This window comes from Micropterus dolomieu, linkage group LG23 (genome assembly GCF_021292245.1).
Source record: "Micropterus dolomieu isolate WLL.071019.BEF.003 ecotype Adirondacks linkage group LG23, ASM2129224v1, whole genome shotgun sequence".
Classification (NCBI taxonomy): Eukaryota; Metazoa; Chordata; class Actinopteri; order Centrarchiformes; family Centrarchidae; genus Micropterus; species Micropterus dolomieu.
The window spans coordinates 11,291,945-11,308,023 of record NC_060172.1 but is presented as its reverse complement, the minus strand read 5'-3'; positions in this window follow the sequence as shown (position 1 = coordinate 11,308,023).

Below are 16,079 nucleotides of genomic sequence, written 5' to 3'. Positions count from 1 at the left end.
CTTTTATTGTTGTTTTTTTTCTTTCAGAAACGTCATCTGTCAATAACAACTGCGCTTTAGGCCTTATACCTTTGATGAGCGGTCAGTGCCTGCAGGCTATTGCATGTCTGCACTGAGTTTCATGTAAATAGAGTCTCTTGATGTAGATAAATGCTTTAAGTTAAACAAGAAATCTGCACTGCGCAAACCTTGGATGAATGTCTTTCGTTTGACATGTCTAAATTTAAGTTCACTTTCCAACTTTCTTGCAATGCTGTTTTGTGTGCAAAGATGTTGTGATCTTGAATAGCAATAAAGATGAAATTCTTTGTTATGAAAATAATTGGACCATCCCTTTGTGGCTGTTGTTTCTTTCGGTGATTGGCTCATTGTCTACAATAATTAACCACACTATCAAAATTACTTTAACAATATCACACTGATATGAAAATACTGCATTCAACACATTTATTTTGCTGATAAATTAATTTTAATGACATGAAAAACTAATAAAATAACCATTCTGCTTGCCTTTTCATTTTGGGCGCAGTGGGTAATTTCCATTTCCTGGCAAAACCTTTGTCTTAGACTTAAACTCACAGGACCAATAAAGTACTTTGAACTGCTTATCTTAATTAATTTCACAATATATTTACCCCTAGGTGTCTTTAATATTCTTACAACTCCCTTGACTACTCTTAAATTGGTGTACATAAACATTTAATGTTGTGGTGTTCAGTGCATTCCCGGCTTTACTTTACATTTACTTTGCAGTGAGGTGTATTTATTTTTTACAGGGACCACATTTCTGAATTTGCTTTTGTTTGTTTTTTTACTCCTACAGCAGTGATAGGATACATACATTTTCCAAAATGCTTTTAAAACAACCCCAAGATACATTTCATAAAATAAGAATATCGTGGAAAAGTTCATTTATTTCTATAATATTATTCCAAAAGCGAAACTTTAATTTATTTTACATTCATTACACAAAAATTTTAATATTTTAGGCCTTGAGTTGTTTTAATCTTGATGATTATGGCTTACAACTCATGGAAATCTAAAATCCATATATCCAAATATTAGAATATTACACATGTCCTGGAAATGAGCTACAAGTGTTACATTCCTAGTGTCATGCCACTCCTGAACCAGAGACAACATCAGAAGCGAAGAAGGAGAAAAAGAACTGGACCATCGCTCAGTGGTCTAAAGTCCTCTTTTCAGATGAAAGTAAATCTGCATTTCATTTGGTTTATCATTTGGAAATCAAGGTCCCAGAGTCTGGAGGATGAGTGGAGTGGCAGTGTGAAGTTTTCCACAGTCTATGATGATTTGAGGTCCCATATCATCTGCTCGTGTTGGTACACTGTGTTTTCTCAAGTCCAGAGTCAATGCAGCCGTCTACCAGGAGATTTTAGAGCACTTCATGTTTCAATCTGCTGACAAGCTTTATGGAGATGCTGATTTCCTGTTCCAGCAGGACTTGGCGCCTGCCCACAGCCAAAACGACTAGTAACTGGTTTGCTAACCATGATATTACTGTGCTTGATTGGCCAGCCAACTCGCCTGACCTGAACCCCACAGAGAATCTATGGGCTATTCTCAAGAGGAAAATGAGACATCAGACCCAACAATAGAGATGAGCTGACTGCTATCAAAGCAACCTGGGCCTCCATAACACCTCAGCTGTGCCATAGGCTGATTGCCTCCATGCCAAAAGGAGCCCTGACCAAGTACTGAGTTCATAAATTAACCTTTTTCAGAACTTTTGAGCTTTTCAGAAGGTCCACATTTCTGTAATATACATTCTTTATTTCAATATCCCAATGTTTTGAGATGTGGATTTTTCCATGAGCTGTGAGCTGTAATCATCAAGAATAAAACAGCAAAAGGCGTGAAATAATTCACTTTATGTGTAATGAATCTAGAACATATTAAAGTTCCACTTTTGGAAAAAAAAAAATCACAATATTCTAATTTTATTAGATGCACCTGTATATAATATATATATTTACCTGCAGCCTCAGTAAATGTTTTAGAGTCTTGTTACCCTATATAGAGTATCTGCAGCATCACTAGTCTCATGTCTTTATTTTGAGCTTGGGGACCTTAGAGAAATCCCACCACTGAACTGCACCTACTGAGCTCTCTGTCACGCCCAGAATGTACTGGAAGGCAGTCCCAGGTGCTGACTATGTGATGAGCTGCTGCTTTAATTCAAGCGCTAATTACACGCAGATTGCAAGCGCAAATTCAATGAAAGGCACAGTGCAAATGTGTCTTGCACTTTCACATATGCAAAAATGGGCTCATCTGTTACAGAGGTAGCACAGTGCTGTCTTCGTCCCACATGTCCCACCTGTCCCACCTGTCCCACCTGTCTCTCCCTCTCCATGTCAACAGAACTGCAGTGCAGGGAAACAGGCAGGCCAAATTGTGAGAAAAGCAGAGGGGGGGAAACATTTTTAATAAACATATCTATCAAACAGGTTGCACTTTTGGACACACCCCAAGTTGTGATGTCACAGCTGGTTTTTGATGATTGAAAGCATGAAAACACATGCTTTAAACTCACGGGTTGCATCTATTACAAGCACAGTTAGCATCCACAGGAACACCAGGGCTATCTAAATACAGTACACTAACTTTGAACTTTCTGGAATTGAAGTTGGTTTTACACTTTAACTGACACCTACATTTATCTTCCAAAAAATATTCTACTCTATTTTAGTTGTATACAGACATATAAAGTATATTTCAATTTAAGTGGTATGATATAATATGAAACAAAAATTTATCAGCTCTGTTCATAAGTAATTTGTTCATTCACATTAATTTCAATGGATGGGGGCGAAATCGGTTCTCACATAGGAGCCGTCTCCCATCATTCACATAAAAGAGCCGGCTCATTCACTACAAACACATCACCAGGATACTGTCTGCCTGGACTTCTAGGGAGCTCAACATCTTGGAAAATATCCACCCCAAGTACAGACAAATCAGCTCCTAAACAAAACATCCATGATAAAATGGGTGAGGCAAGAACACCTCTGGGCATTTGTATTGTACATGGCTTAATGCAATGACAGTAATGGGGCCACAACTGGTGGTGTTTTCACAAGTCCACAAAAACAAGTGCAGACAAGAACAGAAAAAAGCTGAAAATAGCTGGTGCAGTCTTTACTGTGCTACTGCAACTACCGTATAATACAATCCATTTCAAATCACTGCTTTCTATGGCTGCATCACCAGAAAGGCCTACACATGCAGAAACCAGCAATAAATTGTACAAGGTATACTATATGAATGCCTGTGTTGAAATTTGTTTTCTGCATTTCAGCCAGTTAAACTATTAAGGAGCAGATTGCAGCCACAGCATCCAAAGTCTAAGGCGAGTGTCTTGGTCAAGGGCAATGGCCTCAGATAAATGAGGTGCATAAAAGGGGTCTTTAAGGGTGACCTCAGTTCCTAATATCTGAGATCAGAACCGAGTTGAGCTGGGTCCAAATTATATTCAATCTATTCGAGTCAGGAGTCTTGTAATGCTGCAGGTCTCAAATTTATGTGTCAATAGCAGGATGTACCTGAGCAGACTCATCATCAGCTCTGATCACAACAGGACACACCATGGATTTAGGTAAAATGGAAAGTGAGAATTATGAAGTTCAGAAAAAATGGTGTCCTGTTGCCCTTTTAAACCACCACTGTTCATCAATTGGTGCTACATCATGCCACTGTTGTGTTTATCTCTATTTCAATTTGTTCAGGTAATATTTTGGATCACTTTGAAATATCCTTTGGTCTTTTTTTGACCTGGTCTGACTGTCCCTGGGTCCCTTCTGAAACGATGTCTTTCACTTTGAAACTTCTGAAAAAAGTTTAATACTGTACTCAATAAGATCAGTGTCTTTTGTAGAGGTAGGGAATCCACACAAACAAAGCAGAACATGCAAGCTGCACACTAAAAAGCCCAGTCGGTGTCAGTGGGGTTCAAACCCAGGACTGTCTTGCCCTCCTGCACACTGCCATAGAGTACAGCAAACGTGTGTGATTCAGAGGTGGTTACATTTGCATAAAGTAAAGTAATATGACTTTTTTATGAATTTCTCCTCACAGTACCCCACACTTTAGCCACAGGCTGTAGCTTTAACATTTCTCAATATCCCTACTCTCTAAGGGTCAAAAAACCTTGTACACCACACAAAATAACCACTTATCATTAATATTTATACATCTCAATTGATATTCAGAAGTTGTAAGCTGAACAGAGAAGTGGAAATGAAGGACCCTTGTGACAGTGCAACCCTCCCATAACACACAAACACACACACACACAAATGACTGAAGTCATCTTGATCTAAAAATTATTTTTTTCTTTGCTGAATGTCCTTTAAATCATAATTGCACTGAATTTATTATTAGGTTCATTATTTTAAATAATTTGTATATAAATTATAATGTATAATAATATGTCAAATCTACCAAGGAAAAATGATCAGATATGCAAAGTGAGAGTAAATTGAGAGATTCTCTGTTCTTCAGGCAGCCCAGTAGCTCAATGAATCTAATATCAAACCTCTATTATTATAATTTAATACCCTATTTGAATAGGACCTCAGGACATCCCATGATTTTTAATAACTGCAGAGATTGAGAGTGATTTTAATGCTCTTTGAATTTTCCATAACTATGCTGTACCAAGTTAAAATGAAATGGGCACTTTGCAAATGTTCAACCTGAGTCATTTTGTTCTAATGGGGAGAAGACATGAAACTCTAAATTACAGTGAATTTTCCACTATGGCCTGTCTATTGAGAGCTCCCAACTATCACCTCTATCACCTGACTCGATGGTGCTTTTCAAATCAGATGTCAGAGAATTGTCTGACAGTGAACTACAGCCTGTATTTTAAAATTGTTTGTTGACCCACCTCCATATGTGTTAAAATAGCTGGAGCTGCTATGTTCCAGACATTTTTTATAAGAGAGGGAACAATGCTAATTTCATTGTAATTCCCTGTCACTGATGGTAGGGATTGGGCAAAAGTAGAGAAAAATAAAATCACATTTAAAGGGAACATTCACCTACCATCCATGCACAGCAAAAAAAAGAGAAAAGACTCAACCTTGAGAAAAAAATTTGTGCAAACAAAGTATAAAAAACTGCCCTTGTACAGTTGAAGTTGAAGTTATGTTATGTATGGTGTTTGAGGCCACCACATATTCCCATGGGAACAGCACATATGTCTGTCCCAAAACTAAACAAATGAAAGACCATTATCCTTCTGGAGACATTTCTCAGATTTTTTAGGAGACTACATCATTCCTTAAATGAATGCTGCAGAGGAACACCCACTTGTCCAAAGGACTGTAGCAAAGTCACTTATTAAATACTGGTAAGAACTATTCCTGCAGAGATTAAGGTGAGAAATGACAGGATACCACAGTGAGAAAAAGGATTAAAATAAGGGATAAACTTGGAAAAGTATCTATGCTGGCAGGTACTAGATGTGCGAAGCAAACCTTATTCAGAATCCCCTTTTCCCCAGTTTCTACACCATGTTGAGTTAACAGTTAAAGCACTACAATCTGTTTTGTTCTAGTTACCTTCTGGCCTGAAAAAAACTGGACAGACAGTAGACAAAAAGTTTGGCTTTGCAGCGATCTCCTGACTCTTGAAGTCTTGTTTTGTTGTTGTTCCCCTTTGCCTTGGATTTTTAATTACATAATTGTTTTACATCACGATGTTTACTTGTTGACCTCAAGCAGAGAAGTTGCTACCTTGGAAGTGGCTAATTGGGATTCAAATAAATAAATAAATTTCCAAGAGGTATTTCCAGTGGCTTTGCATTTCAGTCTACCCCAATAAGAACCTATCTACAGTAGATCTCCACTTGCATGGAGATTGCACATTGCAGAGCATGTGGTGGCTGGTGTAAATGAGAACTCTGTTAATTGTACTACAAATAAGAATTACCATACTTTATACTGACATGGTAAGGAAATTTCTATTAGATATAAATAATAAAGTTTGGTAGTGTTATGTGTGACGAAACACTGTCAAACTATTTTACAACCCAATTAACAGCAATTGCAGTGACATTTCTAAGAGCTAAAGGCAACACAGTAAATTCAATCACCATCTGAAAACAGACAATATTCACTGATTGCCACAAAACAAAATTCACAGACAATATTTGCAAGATTGATACAGTAGTTTTAACTACAGCTACATCTGTCAGGTTAGTGGGATGTGTTCAAACTCCTTATTGCAGTGGGGGGCAACAGTTTTTCAAACAGGATGATTTGGGACCTACAGCACTTCCTAGAAGCAATCAGCTGGAAGAGGTGGTCATCTTGAATGATTTATTGACTATGTGCTGCAGTGTTTTGCATGAGTGACATACACGGCCGTACCAAACTGTTATGGATGAAGTGAGGTATGCTCTCAATGTCTGTGTAAAACTGAAGGGGTAGGTGTCGTTTTTTGTGTTACTTCGAATGTTCTGAGCTGTCTTAGGAAAAATAGTCTTGCTGGGCTTTTTTGGTGATGCAGTTTGTATTGATGTTCCATTTAAGTGTGTTTCTGATGTGTGTGCCAAGGTAATGGTTTCTCCTGAGACGTGTATGGGGTTCTTGTGTTTTAGATGTTTTGAAATGGATGTTGTTATTAAGGCACCAAGTAGCTGCTTGGACTACCTGCTCACTGTATTTGTCTTTGGTGTTATTTGTTACGAGTCCAATTATGATTTTGTCTGCATCTGCATATTTAAGAACACTGACTAAGCTATGATGGGATGTGAAGAGCAAGAGTGAGAGGGCACAACAGGGAGTGGTGATGGGCCAGTGGATAAGGCACATACCTTTGGTGTGAGAGCTCTGGGTTCAACTCCCTACTGTGACCCATCCACCATTGTGTCCCTGAGCAAGACACTTAACCCCTAGTTGCTCCAGAGCATGTGACCTCTGACATGTATAGCAATTGTAAGATGCTATGGATAAAAGTGTCAGCTAAATGAATAAATGTAATTTAAACAACAGGTGGCGTTTGTGCTTACGGTCACAGGGCAAGATAAAATACTTTTCATCTTATACCCTATATTGGCTTCTCCCCAGAAAGCTCCAGTGGCATATGCAAGGGTCAATATTCATGTCTGTGCCGTTTATTGAAGAGGTTTATTGTATACTGCAATGTTGGTGCCAGGACTGAGTGTTCTACTGATGACAGTAAAGAGGATTACTCATTCCTGTAACTAGGCTTGACTTTAGTTTAGTTTCACAGCATGAGATTCAATTTTAAGTTTCTTTACATTGCTATTTGTGCAGATTACATGACTGGAATATAATTTCAAATGACTCTGAAAAACAGTATGTACAAAATGAGTTCCTGTCATACACTACTGCCATCTTACTGGCAACTCACAAGTAAGATTGTAACAAGGGAAAGTCAGTCTAGAAGTTTCTATATTTGAAAATGGAAAGTGAGTCCTCCTGAGGTATAGCTGTGGCCTTAAAAAGTCCCGACTGTACAGTATAATGACCTTAGATAGGTTAGCCAGTGCAGCAAGCAGGGTTCTAGCAAGCATGATGAAACCGGAGCAATGCCCTGCTTCCAGCATATGATCAATGACAAGAAAGTATCAGTATGTCAGCGAAGGACTGCACAGCATGCCAAAGGAGGACACATACTCCCAGAGGACGTTGCAGAGGCCTGTGTGATTCAGTTGAGGCAGAAGAGGTTAATGCTCCGTTCCACATAAGGAGACAACTTCTGGTGTCATTTGTCAAATTCATGTTCTCTTTCACTTTTCATGCAGTTAGCCCCCTTAGTAATCGAACAATCTGGATGTTATAGGCTATATTTCCATAGTGTGGGTGAGGGTGACCACATTGTGTTTTAAAGTGTCACAGATGTTTAGTATGAAATAAATGTATTAAATTTTTATTTGATTGAAATTAACATGATTTCATTCCTCCTTTAAAAAGAGAAAATAATAAAATAAAATAAATGTTTTTCGGAAAATGAGGGGAAAGCAATAATTTCATACTTCGATTGCTATCTTTTATTTGTTTTATGAGTCAATATCTCTGTACATATTGCCTTCTTCAGGTGAAAGAGTTGAAGCTAAGAAATGTAATTCTGGCCTCTTTGAGAATTGACACATAAAAATAAAAACATTGCATCAGAGTTCTGAATGTGTGGCTTTACCCAGCTTACCTTGATATCTTTGAGCCAGCACCTCACTCGAGTAGGTGTGCATTTCCATGATTAGATATAACTCTGCACTGCATTTTTTCATGACATTTTAACATTTTTATTTATTTTATTAGTTAATGTGTATTCATAGAACACGTTCAAAGGATATTACCTCAGAACCAATTATGCAGTATTTTATTTTGAATTCAACATTACATCCAGGATTCAACCAAAAAATACATCCCGTCACTAATATGCAAACACTGCACCATTTAAAAGTTCAGTGTAGTTATAGGGGTTGCACTAGCCTCCTCAAAACTAATTGGAAAAGGTCAAACCAAATAAGAAAACAACTAACCCTTTTTGCCAATAGTAAATCTAGAAATTATTCTAGGGTAAACAAATTAACTAATGAGCAGTAATTCCAAGGACGCACTTTTGATAGCATCACCAGGAGAGGCCAGGGCAAGCCCAGCTAATTGGCACCAGCGCTCAGAGCTGCACAATAAAGGCGAGACATGGTAACATATGCAACAGTTAATAGGGTTTAGCGAGTGAAATAACGGCAGTGGTGAGCTCATGAGGGGGGCAATTACGACAAAGCCGTGCACATCCTAGATCACCATCCGCCTGACTCAATCTGGCTAAGCCCCCGGGGAGGCAGCTTGCTGCAGCTCCAGGTGCCGCAGAAACTAACAAGAGGAGGAGGGTGGAGAGGAGAGGAGAGAAAAGAACGCATGCACATAAACATCGTCTAACAAGCTCTGCACACAATATTGAGCATGTGTAATGTAAAGCCATCTGGATTACAGAAGAAATACCCAGAACACATAGGCATCTGAAGGTGCTGGATTCACACACACACACACACACACACATACACACACACACACACACACACCACATATACATTCCTATATTACCAACAGTGGACTATCATTCTACACTGTGAAGTGTGGACCTCTGTTTTTTGGTCATTTTGAAAAATAAAAATTGGACAGAAAATGTACTTTTAAGGTATTTACATATAATATTACTGCAAATGTGTTTTTTGTCAGGAACGGCCGAGGGCCGGAGCAGGAAAGCAGGGTTTGGGGCCCAAACACAAGATACCAGAGGTCACTGATACAGTTTGTCACGTTTATTGCAGTACAACAGTAACAAGGCTTACATCTGTTGGTGGCATCTTGCCTTCTTCAGGTGAAAGAGTTGAAGGCAAGAAGTGTAATTCTGGCCTCTTTGAGAATTGACACATAAAAATAAAAACATGCATCAGAGTTATGAATGTGTGGCTTTACCCTGCTTACCTTGAAATCTTTGAGCCAGCACCTCACTCGAGCAGGTGTGCATTTTCCTTTCCATGATTAGATATAACTGTGCATTGCATTCTTTCATGACATTTTAACATTTTTATTTCTTTTATTAGTTAGTGTGTATTCATAGAACACATTCAAAGGATGTTACCTCAGAACCAATTATGCAGTATTTTATTTTGAATTCAACATTACATCCAGGATTCAACCAAAAATTACACTCATACCCAAAAGCTTTAACGTTAGAGAACCTTTGGGCAGTGTGTTTAAAGTCAGGCAGAGACCAAAACATTATAATTCAGATTTTCTTAACTTTAACTTGCTGCTATACTAGTATCAGTGACAATGCTGCAGCTCTGTTACAGGTCCAGTGTAATAAATATAGGAATACGGCTCTTCTGCTGCATTCATGTAGCCTGGCAAGACATATAACAACAGAGTCTCACTTACTCATAAATGAGCTTTTGGTGCGTCACAACACCATTTACAGCCAAAGTCAAATGCTCTGTGTAATTTACTTTCCATCTATACTTAATAATAATTATTTGTTACAATTGTTTTGCACTTTTTGTAGCCATTGCTACAAGAGCTCTACAACTTTTACTGAGACAATAAATAAACCTTCCTACCTACCTAAGAGGTAACAGCTTGTTAGCTCCGCTAGGCCAAATTGTAAATTGAGTAATGGGATGTTATGAATTGGCTAACTGAGCAAGAGACATGTATGGAACTTTAAATATCTTTATTGCTCAGTAGTATTTAAGTTACTAATGATTGCTTTAGACCAGTAACATGTACCATGAGGGAGAAATATGCATGGAATAGACATAGCTGAATTACTGATCTTACAAAGTAATGTGCTACTGTGTACTATTTACTTGAAAAGTAGCTCAGTAATCAAAGTATCTGCAGCCACTGAACCATGTGTATGTTTCAGATTAACCTGGATATTTTCACTTGAAAGGTTTGTCAGACAATCATTGGCATGTTTTAAATACTTTATCAAACTGTTACAAAGAATATCATAATTTATATTGTGATCTGTCAACAACACCATAATAAAGTTCATGAATTGAGAGAGATGTCTGGTTTACTGAGTCACTACTTAAAAATTACTTGCAAAACATTTTCATGGTAAAGATGTGAAATGGACCAGGTTTTTCAAGCCTTCTATATGCATGGACTTAAATACGTTTTTTAGAAAACCTTTGTGAAGAATTACATTTCTCTAAAATCCCAGGTTCCTTAACACTAAATTTAAAAAGACCTAAACCCTCTTAAAAATATATCACTTTCTTCATAGCCAATGAAATGAAACACAAATCGAGGGTTTCTTGTATACTGAAGATGTGTCAGCTGGTAACGGAGCTCTGAGATCACAGTGGTCATCCTGAGGCATCTTCCTGTGGAAACAAAGACTTTCTGCTGCTGCTGACTGCTGTGTTGTCTTCACTTCAGGTGCTTGACTGAAGCATGACATCTGCTCAGTAATATCATCCTGAGTTTTCAGACTGAGAAGAATGTGATGGGTCCAGGAACATCTCATCAAACGTGAGCTTCACCATGTCACTCAAATGATCTGTAAAACATGGCAGTCACTGTTATTTGAACATTATACTGTTATGTTTCATCAGGTCAGTCATGTACAACTGCAGATACATTTAGTCTTGAATTAGGAGAAGCTTTTATTTAACAGTGTGTATGGTGATCACAGAACTAAGGTCAAGGTGATGCCAAAATGACAGAACAACATTTCATGACCCACCCACGGTAGTTACTCTTGAATCTATCTTGTTATATAATACTATGTATTTCATTTCTAGGTAGTTAGACCGTAGTACTGGGTCCAAACTGGTGCAACACGTATTTACAGAGGGGTTACCTGTGTTAAACAATGGTCAGCAATGCTTATCATATCTTTGTAGCATTAGCTCTGACTTATGTAAAATAAGCTGCACCTTGCCATATTCTGCATAATAAAGGAAACACTACTGAGCAATAAAGATATTTAAAATTCCATACATGTCTCTTGCTCAGTTAGCCAATTCATAACATCCCATTACTCAATTTACAATTTGGCCTAGCGGAGCTAACAAGCTGTTACGTCTTAGGTAGGTAGGAAGGTTTAACGCTCTGTGCATCTGCACTCAATTGCTCTTCCTGTGACCTTAAAACTGAATCTTGTGGTTTGAAATTGAATTTAGAGAACTGAATTTGAATTGAGAGAACTGAAAGTGAAAGCCCACAAAGACTTGAATTTTTAGTGAGGCTCAAATACAGTTTCAGTTTAGATTCATAACAAAACATTCAGTTTCAAGTTTATTGGAATTCAGTTTCAAACTAATAAATTCAAATTCAAGTTGAGCAATTAAAATTCAGTTTTTTATTGCAATTATTCAAGTTGAGCAATTCAAATTCAGTTCGAAATGATTCAAATTCAGTCTGTACTGACACAAAAATCAGCCCATACAACTAACCCTTTCTGCCAATAGTAAATCTAGAATTTATTTTAGGGTAAACAAATTAACTAATAAGCAGTAATTCCAAGGATGCACTCTTGTTAGCTAGCATCACCAGGAGAGGCCAGGGCAAGCCCAACTAATTGGCACCAGCGTTCAGAGCTGCACAATAGAGGCGAGACATGTTAACATATGCAACAGTTAATAGGGTGAATGTCAACACAAAGACAGAATACACATAAGTGAACACATAAATACAAACAGAAGATATATCCAGAGCGTCAAACAAACACCAGACTTTCAATTAGATGACTAACCCTAACATAGTTACATTAACCCAACATGATCTTTTCCTAAATCTAACCATGTAGTTTTAGTGCCTAACAAAGTGTTTTATTTTGAAAGTCTAACTGGACATTGCATTGTATGTATGTTACCAATTACATTTGCTGCTAACTACTTCTTACAGCAACTGCCACCAGCTACACAGCTGTGCAGCTAGCCACCCTATTGCTGATTCTGCCCTGACTGGTAGCTTGGTGCTTCAGGGTTGTGTTGGTGTTTACACCTCTAACATTACTACAGAAGCTTTGGACCGCTGGTTCAGAGCCAGCTTATAACAGCAGCTACCGTTAGCAGCAGCTACTGTGGTGTTAGCAGCAAGTAAAGCTATCTGTCCATCAGCAAACTTTATAAATCACAGAGTTGAGACAGAGGAGCCAGAGGACATGAGAAGGAAAAACAGAAAATATTTACCTTTCCTTCATAAGCGTAAAAGCACCTTCTGAAAGCCATACTAAACCTCCAGCTCTAGCTCGATGGAATGACTTCTTCTGTGGAACATGGGCTGGTATATGTAAATTTTGGGGGCATGAATATTAATGATCCCAAATGTTACGTCACATTGTTGTCATTGCATTTTTGTCATGTTTGGCCAAACAAGGTGAATATTTGCCTGTTATCTTTAATGGATGCGCAGTGTCATTAAAGGGACAGTTTTAAACAGCAAAAAAAAATCTGATTTTCCAACACCGCCCTGGCTCTGTAAATGGAAAACAAAGAAAGTGGTGTGGACCCTACCCACAACATTGTTCCAGCCAATCTGCAACAAACAGGTGGTATCAGTGCTAATGCACAGGATTGATGGGGGGAGGGGACAGTGGGAGAGAGTTCCATCCACTCCAGGCACTGTGATGAAAGACAGATGGCCAAGAATCAGCCAAAGAGTAAAAGGTCTAAAGAGTATATATGTAATGTGTGTTTAACACAAATCATAACACTACAAAAATAACTCCAACAACAAAATAAACATGCAAAACGACCAAAATAAACCAAACCAAAACTCCAAGGATAGCTAAATGGCATGCATATAACCCCAGCCTCAAATACAGTGCTTCAGGAGGTTGACACAGCACCAGAGCATCTCTATTTTCTCTGTATATAAATATTAAGGTTCACTACGTTGTCCTTGGGAGACAGCTCGATAAAAAGATAATAAAAGCATGTTAAAAAGAGTGTAGGAGAGGTACTTATCTGGAGGGAGTGTGGGACGTATCCCTAACCCTCCTCATTCATCCGAAGCGTCCTCTACCACACACAGAGGCCTCAGTCACCGCCTCAAACCCGGACTCTTAGTCAGAGGACCCCCTGCTAGTTTCCTCTACTGTGAGTCAATGCCCGAACCCGCGTGCGTCTGCTGTCCTCTGCTTCTTCATCGCCTTCTTACAACGCTGCTCCGCGTCTCGCAACAACCTCCTGCACGTGTCCTCCAGATTCTGATGCGTAGAGGGTAGGCTTTCAGGAAAGTAAAAATCTACACTGCCGCAATTTCTTTCAGGTTTTGGTGACAGGACAGTGTTCACTTACCCGCTGGTGAAGCGTTTCCTGAACGCCCCCTTATAGCCCCTGCAGTCATTGAAGCTGAAGTTTCTCTCTGCCAAAATCCCACTGCTTTTGGCACTGACATCTCCCTCATTTCTCAGAATCCAGGGGGACAGCAACTCCGCTGTCATGTCCAAGAGCATCACAAACTCCTTCAGGTCAAGGGTGATTACTCTAGCCACCTTCTTCCCTCCTCCTCACAGAAGGAAGAGGCTGCATCCCATCTCCTCTGCGCACTGTTATGTTATGTTGCACGCATGGCTGCCTGGCACCGTTCCCAGTGCCTGTTTGTGCACTACAAAGAACAGTTTCTGGGGGCCTCTCCGAGAGTACTTGCTACTCTCTCTCCCTGACTACTTCCAGGGTCCGCCACATTGAGTGCTGTCTGAAACCAATGAGGGCGGGGTGGTAGTGGGTTATTAAACCCTCCAATGCCGAGTGAGCATCAATGCAAGCTTAATGGGGGACCTTTTTTCCAAATGTGAGTGTCGTGTGACTACGCCCGTAAACATGTAGGATTTTTTAATTCCGAAACTACACTAACATTCCTATCAACATTCACAGGTTAACAATGTAGTCCAAAGGTTATATTGTGTTTCATTAAAAAATGCTCTTGTCTGATACATACTGATTCAATACAACTGTTGTTTTTATTGAATCGTACTCATCTTCAGCCATAACAAAATAGCAGTGAGTGCAGCGGTAACGTCAGATTCTATTTATGCTGGGGAGAGGGTAGTTCGTCCGAAAGTTGGCTGCTGTATTTATTCCCTATGCAGGTTATGCAGGATGACTCCGACCAGAGTTCACTCCGTGTTGGAATGGAAGTGGTGAGGGTCTAGTTTCAGAAAGGCCCAGGGTCTCCCTCTGTCAGCACAGCGCGTGTCTCATTGACCATATCAGAGGCTTATTTGTCCTCCGGTTTGGCTCCCCCAGAGAGCATCAGAGCACACTCCACGAGAAGCCTATCTTAATCTGTGGCGCTTCACAGCGGGATGAGGGTGAACGGCCAGTGGCCTCTTTCTCTTTCCCGTGCTCTTTCGTCCGTTTTTACCTACGGGATGTTTTCCATTACTCACTCTCTACTAAGTGATTATCATCCGTGTATGGTGCGCCTCCCACTTGCCGGCTGGTGCAGGGAGAGCTGATGCTTGTGTTAGCCCTGCCCTGTTTACTGCTTGTACTGTTCCACAGCTGCAGGGCTCTCTGTACCTGGCCTTGTTACACATGGTGAATATGGGGCATGTGAGGTGCACCTGTTGCGCACTGCGTAATGCCAGGCCAAGAGGCGTAGACCAATCCTGCTTCACCTCTAACCTACTAGCGATAGCAAGTGTATGAAGTGGAACATTACACATTGTAACTCCAGATTCTATCTTCTTAGATATGGGCCTCACTGGCTCTGTCAGTGGCTTAAGAAAACGTTATTTTGGAGCAGATTGTCAGGTCTCACAGCTACTTATACACAGGGTGAGACCGTGGTTTTGGCCTATCCCGCTTTTAGGTGTAGACAAAACTCTTCAGTGCTGCGCATGCGTGCGAGGGATAAACCCAATAGCGATAGCCTTAGAGAGCTGCCCCTATACTCATAGAATCTGGAGTTACAATCCGTAACTATCGTTCAAATATCAACAATCATTCTGCAGAATCACTTGCTCTCCCTTTAATGCATAGCACCACTCGTACACAGAGACCCTGGTGCTTCCTCCATAGCATACTAGTGTAGCAAAATAATGTAGGACTAGGTGAAATTTCTAATGATAATATTTCTACCATAAGAAATGAAAAACTACCTAACACTTTACAGCAGTGTTGTAATATGTGCAGGTGAAATGTCACAAGATCTCTGACGTAATTGCTGACGTAATCTGCACTCTGCGCATGCGTTGGCGTCTGTAGCCACCTGTCGGAAGCTCCGTCTTAAACCGGACTCTTATCCAGTTTTAATCCACTCTTTTTTTTTTTCCGTTACATTTTTTATATCCTTTTTATTTAACTTAACTTTATTTAAGTTTTACGTGGGTTAAGGATTTTAGTCATCCGACATGGATTTTAAGCTAGATGACCGTAAAAACGCGATCAACGCTACTGACCACAACAAAGCTCCGGTGACTATGATAGCCGAGATAACTCTGCCCCATGAGGACTGCTCACTCCTTAAGAAAGCGAACAAAAAGATTGCTGACCTTATGGAAGACATCCGACGACTTTCAGAGGAACTCAAAGAGAAAGATTCCCTGCTGACTGG